Source organism: Chironomus tepperi, unplaced genomic scaffold (assembly GCF_022539635.2).
Source record: "Chironomus tepperi strain 1889 unplaced genomic scaffold, CSIRO-AGI_Ctep_v1 contig_376, whole genome shotgun sequence".
Lineage (NCBI taxonomy): Eukaryota > Metazoa > Arthropoda > Insecta > Diptera > Chironomidae > Chironomus > Chironomus tepperi.
This window is the reverse complement of record NW_027226498.1, coordinates 1,988,046-1,999,580: the sequence shown is the minus strand read 5'-3', so window position 1 is coordinate 1,999,580 and position 11,535 is coordinate 1,988,046. Positions and strand designations below refer to the sequence as shown.

General features: G+C 27.6%; 1 pseudogene; it reads right to left on the bottom strand.

The window, feature by feature from the left end:
* Nucleotides 1-3,840: 3,840 nt before the first annotated feature.
* LOC139095764 (dynein light chain Tctex-type 1 pseudogene) lies at nucleotides 3,841-4,167 on the bottom strand (annotated as a pseudogene).
* Nucleotides 4,168-11,535: the final 7,368 nt, after the last annotated feature.

The following is an 11,535-nucleotide window of genomic DNA, read 5'->3' as shown; positions in this document are numbered from 1 at the left end:
CGAAATTGATTACTAAGTAACGATAAAAGAAAGCAATGGAATTCGACAAAAAAAAGGTTCTTATTTCATTCAAATTGTTATTCCCACTTCATGACCGCTCTTCCTTTCTTTCAATACGATTTCTTGTGTTGGAGCTGTTGATTTTGTTTCCTATCCATTCAGTCCTGCAATATACAAAATAAAATAACGAGAAAGAAAAGTTTGGGAAAAGGTGATGAACTTAATTTTAATGTCCATTAGAAGTTTATGAAAAAAAAGCTGAGTGATTTATAGCATGGAAATGCTAAAGAAAACGAACCCCACAGTTGCTGCTGAAATTTATCATTTTGGTGAAAATTGCAGTATGGGAGAAATTCAAATGAAAATGGGAAAAAGTTTTTTTAAAAAAGTAGAAAAAGAATAAATTCCTATGGAACTCGTGCCTGTCTTTATTTCAATGCAAATTGAAAAGTTTGCAAATTAGATTCCTTAGTGTGATAAATAAAACAACCAATTTTGTTCCTCAAACTTTTGGTCAAAAGCAATCTTCCCTCCAACGTCGCAATATAAATTTATTGAGATTTGAAATAATGACAACAATACATCCAATGCTTTATGCCAATCAACAGTTTGTTGCAATAACTTTAGCTGCTGTTTTCGAGACAGAATACCAAATAAATTTCATAAATATTTCATACATTAAACAATTTGATGGACATCGATTGTGTTTTTTTAGGTCGTTGATGAAACTTTTTAATTAAGAATTCCCAACGACGTCATTATGACAGAATGATTGACGTACAATATATATTTATTCTACGTTTCAATAAAATTTCATTGAACTTTAAAATTAAAAATTAATGGAAATATTTCCATCACAAAATTTCAATCATTCCCATACCTTAACTAAAAATTAAAGTAGCATACAATAGTATTCAAGTTGCTGTATGTATTAAAATCTATTTATACATAAATCTACAGAAACATTGAGTACAGCTTGAAGAAGGATATCTATTTATGTCTATCAAATTGTGTTTATCTGTCAGAGCTCCCAAAAAAATAAATGAAACTGTTCATTAATAATTGAGAAAGCAATAAGAAATGATATGATATTAAATTCTATTGAAGACTGAATTGAGATAAATACATGAAAAGTCATGACATACAATTAATTTTCGTCAATAGAAGATTTCATTTTGATGGTGCTTACAGTTTAAATAGCATTACAATAAAAGTATTAATGATGATGTCATTGTACTCAGAGATAAAATATTGGATGCTTCTGAAAATTTTGAATCTTGTGTTATTTTTTGTGAGAGTTGCAAGTTTCAATTCTCAATTTTTCAAAAATTAATTTTGCGTCTGAAATTTTACATCATAATCAAAAACCAGATCCAGAATGGGAATATAAATAAAAAAGATTGATTTTATCATTTAAAACTTTCCTTTTTATGTTTCAAGCCTTATGGTTCGAAATCTTTTTTGCTCTTCGTCGGCTAATAAATTTCGAAATATTGATCAGTTTATGGGATATTTTGAAGAGCTTTTCAGAGTTTAAAATGTATGAAAAATAATCGCTGATGAAAAAAATCGTCATTATTTTCATCATCTATTCATCAGTAACATATTATCAAGTAGGGTAAATACTTTACAAATTTCCTCCAAAATTTCTTATCAATTATGATGAAAATTATAAAATAATTGAAGCTTTAAAACTTTAAGAAACTGAAACAATTCAAAACTTTACTAGTTATTTACCCTAACAAACAATGAACAAACTTACCTAAATTAGCATGCTCATGATTATGCTCAATCAATATAATTGAGTATGCTCAATTTTTTTCACATACAAGTCTTACGTCCATCAATAAAATGTATGATTTTTTTCATCAAAGATTATTTTTCATTCTTTTTAGCCTTAACTTTTTATGACATTTTTGCTCAAGAAAGAAGCGGATGTAAAATACCAATATATCGACGCGTATAAAATATTATATTTTTATTGTCTTTCTTATGCTGTAAAGCTAATAACAGCTATCAAAAAATTTTATTTGATTTACTTTTATCACTTTCAATAGATATTCAATTCAATTCTCTTTTTATTTTAAATTGAAGTCTATAAAGTCTTATTTATGAAAATTGTTGTACGTTTGTGATTTATAAATGTTTTTTATGGGTTTATGCTGAAAATTAAAAATTACACAATTGTTACGGCTTATTTTATTTTTTTATAAATTTAACCACAAGTGATGAAAATAAAGACCACTAAATTGCTCCTTGTTAACATAAAACTATAAAATTATGCAAATATGCACAAAACTTATCTCTTTCTTTTTCGTTTTGCAGTTTTCATCTTATCTTGTTTGCATTATACAACGGAAAGGAAAATTTAGACAAAGAAAACATAAAAATTAATTAAGTAATGATATTCAAGCCTGAATTAGCTAGTTTGGTAAGTGGAACCAAGTTATGAATAAGAGTTTTTTTGAGTAATTAAAAATATAGCAAAAGAGTGAAACCAAGAAATCTTAAGTTTAAATATTTGCCATTAATTTTTATTTCCATTCCTCTCATCGCCATGCACATGCATTTATTTATTCAACAAAAATATGAAGATTTTAAGCTCAGTTTTTTGAATATTTAGATTTTTATTTAAAAGATATGAATGGAACTGATGGAAGAGAAAATAGAATAGGAGTCATTTGTTATTTGATGATTATAGTAATTGTATGTACATGAACGATACGAGGATAAAGAGAAGGAGTATGAAGGATGAAGAAAAGCAATTTAAATTTCATAAAAATGTTGAAGAAATAACTTTTGGTATGAAAATCGTAATAAAGAATGAAACAACAATCATCGTTATGGATGTTATGGATGAATGAATGAATGAAAGCATCAAGCAGATGTTACAGACGACGTAATTTGACTAATTTAGCCTCATGTTCATCGCTATTGTTGTTTTGTATTACTAGTCAGTGACATTGTCATTTTTATGTGAACTTAATGTACTTTTAAGGAAAATGCTGGAAAATTTTGAATATTTACAATTTTATTCAAGATTTTAGTTTTCTATAAATTAGAATCATTATGTGAATTGTGATGAAATCTGAACAATGAATTTGTTAATTGAGTTTACAGTTTCAAATTTGTGCCAGAGAACAATGAAGCAATTTAATGATTTTAAAATGTTCATTCGCAAATCGATTTCATTATCCATATTCAAACTAGTATTTGCTATATATAGCAATAAAATTGCTGTTTTTTAAACATTAAAAACTGGATTTTGTTCAAAATTAATTCATCGAACGAGAAAGGGAAAGGGAAGAAGGGAGAGATGAATGAAATGAAAATTTTGCTAATTATCACAAATTTAATTTATTTCCCTTACCACACACACGCATATCTATGCATAGAGAATGCTACATTTATGCATTTCAAACAAATATGATAGAGACATTCGTAGAGAGGATAATTAAAGCCCTAAATTTCATTGAGAATATTTGCAATTCAGCACATAAAGCAAAATGAAAAGCGAAAAAAGTTTTGGCCATTGTCGAATACTAATATAATTATGTATAACTCTATGAAAACAATGAATAGGGAGGAGGAAGAAGGAGGAGATGAATGAATTTATGTAGAGATAACATTGGAAATGAAATTAAACAGAACATATTGATCATGGCTTCACACACTATTTCTCTTGTTGCTGTTGCAATTTGCTAAATTTTTTGGCATGCTAAATATTGTTTGGATTAAAAACACAAAAATGTGTGAAAAAGAAGTCAAATGAGAGCACACAAAAAACAAAACATTTTAATTTAATTACTTTATATTCTGAATTTTTTTATGTTTTATATTTTAAAGTACAGGTAGAGCATAAACACTAACAATACAATGAATAATGTCATTTTTCCAATGCATTGTCGTAATAATATCCTTCATTGGATCAGAAAAGCACGAAACATATTGATACAAGCCATTTCCACAACGTTGATTGATGATACACGTCACAATAAATTTAAAGGGCTTCTGGAGCTTCACTAACTCTCGGAGACATTCTCGAATGATACTATCAGACCAGCGTTTAACTTTTTCATCCTTAAATTCTTTCTCTTCAACAAATATTTTCTCGATTTTCTCTGTCAAAATTTTGTCAATTTCTCCTTTATCCAGCTTTGATGCCATTTTCCTGCAATATTATTTTTTTTTAAAAAAAAAAATAACTGAAAAAATCGTTACTTTAATTTTTTTAATGGTACGAAAACCAATGAGTACTTAGTTTAAATTTTTAAAATATTTTTGTATTAATATTATTGTCCCTCTTTATTAAATTTTAAAGAGATTCTTACATCATTTCCGTGAAGCCGCTTCTTTACATCTTGAAAATACAATTCTCTTTTTGTTACATGCATTGTAATGATGACAAAAAAAAATTAAATTTCCTTCGTTTTTAAAAATAGCAAATAAAGTCAAGTCAGAGTTTAAAATGTTTTGTTATTTACAGTCTCTATGACTTTTAGCTTAAGATTTATTGCACAAAATAAAGAACAAATGCAGCATTATTCGTAACAATAAATCAGTAGTACATTCTTTCCGCAAAAAGGAAACAAGAAATGAGAAAGGAAAAAAAAAACAAAAAAGCTTAAGAGAAAGTGGAAACGTAAAAAAATACGGTAATAAAACCATGACTGTAAGCACAATGTACCGAATAAAAGCAAATATAAATAATATATTTAAAATCCTTATAAATCATGTTTATTTCTCTTTTCCATTCTGATGGAAGAAAGTTTAGAGGAATAAATGTAGCAGGTCCGTGTGTTATCGAGGAACTTGAGCGCATTTTTTGCATGCGATCAGTAATTAATTAACAAAATTCAAATTTATTGTAGTAAAAACTTTTTGCCAATAAACTGAAGACTGTATACCAAGTTTCATAAAAAACAGCTTCCATAAAAGTAAGTATTAGTAAGTATATACCTAAAAACATCTTAAATTCACAGTATCTCTTGTTTAAAATGTACAAGACTGGATACAAGTTTGTGAAGTCAACTTCAACTGCATTGACATAATTTTAACAATATTCGTATTTTGTAGTACTTCATACACTACCGATATTTATTTCTACGAATGAAAAAAAATGAGGTTGCGATTTTAAAACAAGTTTTGCGCTGTTTTGTAGTAAATAAATCTTCGAACCAAATTTTGACTTTCCAGTTTCCTTTTAAAACTTTGAAATGTTGTCTATCGACATTCTTCGTACATGACATTAATGAATGTCGCACTATGATTTATAATAGAATTTTTTGACGAAAATACAGCGTGCTAGAGAACCTAAATTTACAAGCAAAATGATTTAAAGCCTGATATTTTGACGACCTGGACTGATTTTAGTCCTATTTGAATTTTCCATTTATCATTATAGATGGTAACAAAAATGATTTCTTGAACGAAATTTTCAATTCTAGATCATATAATGTATCGTTTCATATAAGCATAGAAAGAGAAAATCTCATTACTTTGCTTTCATTTTCAGTGTGTTGATGTATATAAATCTATATATTTTTGAAAAATAAATCTTCTCTCATCTACAATCTATATCATAATAAAAGTATCACTATTGAAACATTAAAGGAATTTCAAGTTTTTTTCTTTCTCTTACTTAAGCTCTTCAATAAGTTTTTCAATTTATGTTCCTATCATTCCAATCCTTTTCAATATTTCCTTCCCTTCAATATTTTTCAAAGCATATATTGACTATATTTATATGTACGGAAATTCATTAAAAAGTATTTACGACAATTTTTTTTCCTCCCTTGCAGTCATTGGAAGTCAATGTGGTATAAATAAGGAAGTTTGATATTATTTGAAAGGATGGGTAAGGATAAAAGATTAGCAAAATGTTTGAAATGTCTTCTCGTCATTTACCCATCTCACTTTCAAATTCATTATAAAAATTATGATCCTATGGATAAAATATAGCGTATCCGTTCACCGTTACGTTCAAATTTGAGTGACTTCATGTCACTAGATTAAACTTTTTTGCTTCTTTTCACTACCCCATAGAAAGTAAAAAATGGAAGCATCACAAAGTGTCATAATTTTGATGGTACAATAAAAGTTTTTTTTTCTTCCTTCCTTTCAATTTTTTTCTTCCTTTTCACTTGCCTGGTATTATAATATAAAGATGAAGCATTATGCTTGCTTCTATCATATCATATCCCTCCAAAAAAAATAAAGAAAAAAACTTCAATCTCATTTTTGTTTCGTTGTGCATCACACTGTATTGTGTATTTCCCTAACCATTTCACTGCCACTTTTCGTGTTTTGATGTTACTTTCTAACTTTAGTTAGAAAAGCTCGTCAAATGATAAGATTTTTTTTACATTTTTCTCCAATTTCATTTTGACACTCTCATCTGCTATCATTTCACATAAAAGATGAGACAATTTTTCAGAAAGGGAAAAAGAGAAGGAACAAAAATTTATGCGTCATTTTACTTTCTTTTTCAAAAAAACAAAAATAATAAGACGAAAGAGAACAAAATAAAATAAAGACGAAAAAAGAAGCAAACAACTTTATTTGTTGTTAAGGAGATTGGATTTTTTATGACTTTACGCTGTGTTTGATAGAAATTGTCCTCGAAGGAAGCTTAAAAATAAAAATGACACTTTTATGCTGAATTTTAATGGCTCATAATTAGCGAGATTGTTTTGATGTGATTGCTCTCTCGTAGCAATTGGTATAATAAACGTTATAGTATAAATGCTGTGACTGCCTAAATACCGTGAAGCACAAAAACAGGAAAACGAAAAGCTTTCATATGAAAATTACATCAGTTTTAATCGTTAAAATGTAAATTTCAAATTAATAATATCGTTTTCCCTTTTTAATTAGTGACAACTAGATTAAATGTATGGTATAGAAACAGAAATTCAAAATGAGCCAGATATACTCATCTTTCCATTTTATCATGTTCTGCTTATACAACGTAAATTAGCATGAGGGAAGACATCAATTGATAATTAAGAATTAAAATTAATGTAGGAACAGGATGTTATTTCATAGGTTGATACCTTGCACAAATTAAATTCTTTCTTATTATCATTTCTAGATATTTTAAAAATTAGCAGAGGAATTAAAAATTAAGAAGAAATAAACACTTTGCTATTCCAAATACTATTGAAAATGGCAGGTGGAATTCCTTTTGCTTAGAGAAATATCAACTGAAGGAGTTTGTGAGTGAACTACATTTTTTATGTCAACCGACGATTTTACATATTTTGCTTCAGCACAGCCACCGACTGAATCTTATGAATATCTGGTGTTATAATGATTCAGAAATCTTATCATTTTGAAAATATTCATGTTACTGTTGGACTTTAATGTATTTTAACCAGCGATTACAAATTAATTGACAAATTGTTATCTAATCAGTATGATGAACTCTCTTCTCCTTGGCAACTAACAATATTGCACTATTAACAGATAACACATCCTACGCATGAAGATAAAAGGAACAGTTTATAAACAATTAAAAGATAAATCTCAAAAAACTGAAAACTCAAGTTTTATTAATCACAAACAGATAATCCAGGCAATTTTTAAGAAACAAAAAACTCAAAATTCATTTTCAAGAACTTCAAATAGTGACAAAACAAATTCTTGAGAATATTTCTCGACAAAACAAGATATGTAATATTAGATCATAATATTGGAGCAAAAATGCATTCCATTGAGGACTACGCTTAAAAGTTTCAAGCGAATTTCTGCTCTCATCTCGATCAATACTCTTTGATCTTTGACTTCATTCAGGCTATATCAATGCAAATAGTTGCAAATTACACAAATTAAGTTCAATGGGTAGAAAAGCAAAAATCATCCGAATCCAACTCATACATTTCCTCAGGGTAACAGGCCATCAAGTTGAGAATTCATCACTAAATATGAACTGTTTCAATTGTTCTGCTTAATGATTCCTTACAATTTTTCCTGCGTATTATTTTGAAAGTGAATTAGATACTTCATATAAAAATATTGTTTGTAATAAGCATATCACAATTCAATCTTACTTCCTGTATAATTCTAAATGCTTCTTATAAAACTTCAGATACCTGAGGATGATTAGATAAACAAAAATTACTTTTAATCTAGTTAAACTTTCTACCGTAAAGTTTGAAGCATTATATTCGTTCACTACCTACCCACCTTCTTCTATCTTATGATTCGCATAAGTAATTCCAATTTAGAGAAACATCATAACATGCATGTTATCTACATATGTATGTAGCAGTACGTAGTTGTAGAAATAGATCCATACATTTATGTATATACTCATGTTAATGAATGAATGTGAATGAAGAAAAAAGATTTTCTTTTATACATGTACTCCTTGTTTTCATTAAACATGATAGTATATAAGTGCACACTTATCTTTTTTCCACTTTGAAGAAATCAATAGACGAATCTTCATTACTCTATTTATGAAAATCCTGTTCACAAATAGAATACAATGTTTGTCTTTGAGTCTCATGTGTTTTATGAAAATCTTCTGGTATACATTTCGCATTGAACATTTATTTAATGTTTAGATGTACATATACACACGTGTATACAGGCTTCATTCTACATAAACACAAAAAAGAGAATAGTAAATGAGATCTAGAGTGGAGCAAAAGAGATGAAATTAATTACATTAAATCTCTCTCTAATTTAATTAAATCTTTACGTTTGCTGTAAGTCTTAATGCTGATGATTTTGTGTGTACGTGTTGGATATGATAACACGGATGAATTGGAATATCTTTCTCCTTCATTTCTTTGAAGTATTTGCGTTTTCATGTTGATGATATTTATATTTTTGTGTATTTGTCTGTAAAGAGTTTGTTAGCTTGTTCGGGCTTGTTCAAATTTAAACAGAAAATGTAAATCCAAAATCGAGTTATTTTGTATTTCATGAAAATCATACATTTGGGATTAGAAGACGACAACATTGAATTATATAATGAATTATCTTTAAATATTCATAAAGTAACTGTAATAATAATATAACAAATATGTGACGTACTTACACGTTTGTGATTGCTGAAATGTGCCATTAATTTCTATTTTTTTTTTTTAATAATTAGTAGCTAAACAAGTAAACAATTTTTGCATAGAAATTTGGTAAACATCCGAGAATGAAGAACCTCTAATACAATTACATGCTATAGTATAACTTTTGTGGCTAAATAGACATACATTAACCCATTATGTGAACATGCCACATGACCTCATTACATCATCCATGATGATGTTCGCTTAGAATATTTTAATACAAAACCATGTTAAGGGATATATCAAAAGGGATAGAAGATTCATATACATGAATATACATGCACATAAAAACACATTGGATAGATTTTCATTTTCTATCTCTCTAATGATTCATTAAGTCCATTAAAAATTCTCATCACGCTATCAATGTAGTATTATAGAGAAAGCAATTCATAAATATGTAGCTCTCTCATTCAATGTTTAAAAAAACTGAGAAATATTTTATCTCCTTCCTATTTTTTCTCAATTTATATTGCTTCCTTCTGCAAAAAAAAAAATAAATTCTTTCATTTTGTATTCCATCTATGATGAGGATGATGATCCTAAAAATAACTGATTCAATTTGCTAATTGAAAGGGGCTTATAATACGATTGAAAAGTTAATTTTGTGAATAATTTTGTTAATGAACTGGTTTTTGTGTTTATGTTTATACACATAACCTCTTTCATTACCATTTTAACTTTTTACATCTTTTGTCTATAAAACGAAAAATCTCTTGGAATGTTGTCTTGTATCTGTATTGACATTATTTGATAAAATTATATGCGTAGATACACAAACATAGAAACTTTTGATGTTAATACTTTTTTTTTAAAAGAACAGAGATGAGATGAGACAATTTCTCCATCTTTATATTTGTTGGTATAATGTAAATATTTTTTCTATTGCTCCATCCTCTCGACATTGTAATATAGAATAAACAAAACTAAAAAGCTTTACCTAAAAATTTATAGATTGTACAGTCTGTATGTATGCCCGAGATTGTCTGAGAGATTAAAACATTAACAAAATGCTATTTTATATAATTTTTTGCTTCTTGTAGCCTGAAAACATCAAAGATGGAAAAATAAAGGAAGGAATATCTTTATTTTTCTAAAGTACACATAAAATAAAATTCATTGCTAGACATGATTTTCATTTATTAGTAAGGAATAAGAGAGAGAAGATGAAGAAATTATTTTAATCAATGAGTCAAGAAAGTGTAAATATTTAACATTGTATTTGGGATATATCCGTATACATAATTTCTTGTCATCATCATGTTCTTCTATTTTGAGTAAATCATGTTAAAGTCACAAAAGGATGAGTTTCAAGTAGAAACATTAAATATAAATACATTTCTGGGGAGTTAAAGATTCCCTCAAATGCAATATAAATGAAGCAAGTGAAGAAAGGTCATAAAATTTATTCGTTCAATCATTCTTTCGACATAAACACGCTTTAAGAAGCCAGATATAAAATCGTGATGAGAAAGATCTACTTGGTGTTCATACAAATCTAATTGCTTAATTTCAAGATTCCAATTCTCTTTCACTTCAATAAAAAAAGGATTTAGCAAGGGATTTTCCTTCAATCGCTTTTTAAGATTGCCTCATACTTGATTGAGTTTCGTATTGACGTTCTTCTTCATTTCACATGTCTTTCGATCTCTACGACATAAAATGAAAAAATAAGGAAAAGCTTTTTGATAAAAATCATTATGTGAAATAATTTTCTTTTATTAGTTTTTCGTATTTTTTAAGGAGGATTTTTCATTTTAATTCTATGTGAGAAAGAGAATTCTACAATTGCTTTAGAGATATAGAAGGCAATAAATGAAAATTTTAAGATGAGACTTATACATTAATACAATAAAGATTTCATTGGGGGATTTTAAATCATCAATGAAAATTTCTAAAGGGGAAAGCAATTGGATTTGATTGAGTTCTCTTTAATTTTGAGAATAAATTTTAGACATGCGAAGGTTTTCATCATCTTTTTTCACATTATTTCAATCTCTACTAATTAAGTAATTTTTTCAAAAGCTATTTGAATACAAAGTTCAATTTACATAATTAAAACAGAATTCTCATCGGTTACGTATTGCAATGTAAACATAAAAAAAAGTGCATACAACACGTTTGTATAGAAAGTCAATGCATTTAAAATTCCAACCAATACACTTTAAAAAAACGTATGAAGAGTGGGAGAAGGCAAAGCAAAAGAGAAAACTTTCCAAAAAATGAAATTAAACGCTTACCAAAATTGAAGTCTCAGGTGTACGACTCAGTTGCTTAAAGATATTGATGAATATCACTTAAAACATTTTACGGTGCGAATTTTTTTTTATCTTGCTATATTTAAAGTCTTCTGCACATTAACAATAAACCATCTATTCAAGAAGAGCTATCGTAAAAATTAATAAAAGAAATAGACAATTTTAAAGTAGAAAATCAAGTATTAATGTAGAAGCTATATAAG